The sequence below is a fragment of the Lupinus angustifolius genome, chromosome LG07 (assembly GCF_001865875.1).
Source record: "Lupinus angustifolius cultivar Tanjil chromosome LG07, LupAngTanjil_v1.0, whole genome shotgun sequence".
Lineage (NCBI taxonomy): Eukaryota > Viridiplantae > Streptophyta > Magnoliopsida > Fabales > Fabaceae > Lupinus > Lupinus angustifolius.
The window spans coordinates 15,589,150-15,589,665 of record NC_032015.1 but is presented as its reverse complement, the minus strand read 5'-3'; positions in this window follow the sequence as shown (position 1 = coordinate 15,589,665).

Below are 516 nucleotides of genomic sequence, written 5' to 3'. Positions count from 1 at the left end.
GATCTTATATTCATCACTACTTCAATATTAGAGTAGCAAAGATTAGAGTGTGACAACCTAGTCTCTTTGTGGATGTAGTATTGTTTAGTAGTGAATGTAAGTGATCATCATTCTACCATTTTAGGACATACACTAAAAGAAGGATTTCAGACCTTGGTGTTTGGAGTTAATCAAAGTAAAACATAAGAACTTGTCTAACTAGTTCAAATACATAAGAAGTTGAGAAGTACTTTCATCATTCAAAATGATCTTGTCTCCTCAAGAATTTCTTAATACTTAGATTATGTTTCTTGTTAAGTGTTTAGTGCATATCAAATCAAATAAAAAACAACCAAAATATGTTCCCTCATTATTTGTGTATTGAATTATTCATATGATTCATTCTATTAGGAAATTCCTTGTGGTTCGATATAACCCTATACTATACTACAATTGAATCTTGAAAGAGGTGTAAATTGTAAAATAGTAAAGTGATATCAATAAATTTATTTTTTGAAACACCTTTTAATATACAAA